The sequence below is a fragment of the Ovis canadensis genome, chromosome 17 (assembly GCF_042477335.2).
Source record: "Ovis canadensis isolate MfBH-ARS-UI-01 breed Bighorn chromosome 17, ARS-UI_OviCan_v2, whole genome shotgun sequence".
NCBI classification, from domain to species: domain Eukaryota; kingdom Metazoa; phylum Chordata; class Mammalia; order Artiodactyla; family Bovidae; genus Ovis; species Ovis canadensis.
The window spans coordinates 57,222,416-57,223,600 of NC_091261.1; the positions used below are offsets into that span (position 1 = coordinate 57,222,416).

At 43.2% G+C, this 1,185-nt stretch overlaps 1 non-coding gene across 1 annotated transcript; it reads right to left on the bottom strand.

The window, feature by feature from the left end:
* Nucleotides 1-776: 776 nt before the first annotated feature.
* Nucleotides 777-849, bottom strand: TRNAG-CCC (transfer RNA glycine (anticodon CCC)). Its single transcript has one exon. It is a non-coding gene; the product is annotated as a tRNA-Gly (tRNA).
* Nucleotides 850-1,185: the final 336 nt, after the last annotated feature.

Sequence of the window (1,185 nt, forward strand, 5' to 3'; positions counted from 1 at the left end):
TGCTGGTGATCCAAAAACACAATTAAGCTCCTTTTATGCAGTGAGTTTTAAACTTTCTCCTCTCCCACTCTACACTCATCTTTGTAAACGAGGCCAGGTGAAGGAACTGGGGCTTTGCTGAGGCAGCTAATTCCTCCAACCTTTGTTTCCAAAACTGTGGCTAACTTGTTTGAGGAACAATAGTCCAGATAGCTTCAGAAGTAAAATAATAATAATAATAAAAGCCGTATATTCTTAACTTCAAGACTCCTGCCGTTTGGGGTCAGACCATTCTTTGCTGGGAACTGATCTGTGCTTCCTAGGGTGTTGAGCAGTATCCTGATTTCTTCATCCCTTAGATGCCAATGGCTGCCCACCTCCTGTTGTGACAATGAACAGAGTCTCCATACACTGCCAAAGGTCACTGTGGGGCAGAGCCATTCCGGGTGAGAACACTGGGACATGTATACATAGTATACTGCATTTCTCTCTGTCTGCCCATCTGTCTGTCCATTTGTCTGTCTCTTTCTCTCTTATACAAGCATACAAAATCATGAACACAGGGTCCATCCTGAAAAGGGACACAAAAGTCTACCTGGTAATAAGTAGTTTTCTTCCCTAGGCGGAGGGTGCGGGTGCAACAGGGAAGAAGGTCTGGTTTGCTTTCCCCTGCACACTGTTCAATATCTTTAAGGAACATATTTATTTATTTAATCTGGCCGTGCTGGGTCGTAGTTGTGATATGCGAACACTTTAGTTGTGGCATGCAAACTCTTAGCTATGCATGTGGGATCTAGTTCCCTGACTAGGGATCGAACCCAGGTCCCCTGCATTGGGAATGCAGCATCTTAGCCACTGGACCACGAGGGACGTCCCCACCCTACAATATCTTTTAAATCATATGCCTCGTGTGTACATTACCTCTTGTAAGCAAGCAAACAAACGAACAAATGAAGGAATGAATAATTCAAGCCAGGAGATTTTCCAGAGATAAGTAAGCGAAGAATGAAATTAATGAATCAATAAACAAGTACATGAATGGGTAAGTTATGATATTATGCTGAGGCCCCCTACATGTTCTACAAACAGGCTAATCAATTAACTAACTAACTCTGATGGTGTAAAGCTCAGTCACTCAGTTGTGTCCCACTCTTTGCAATCCCATGGACTTTAGCCTCTGTCTATGGAATTCACCAGGCAAGAATA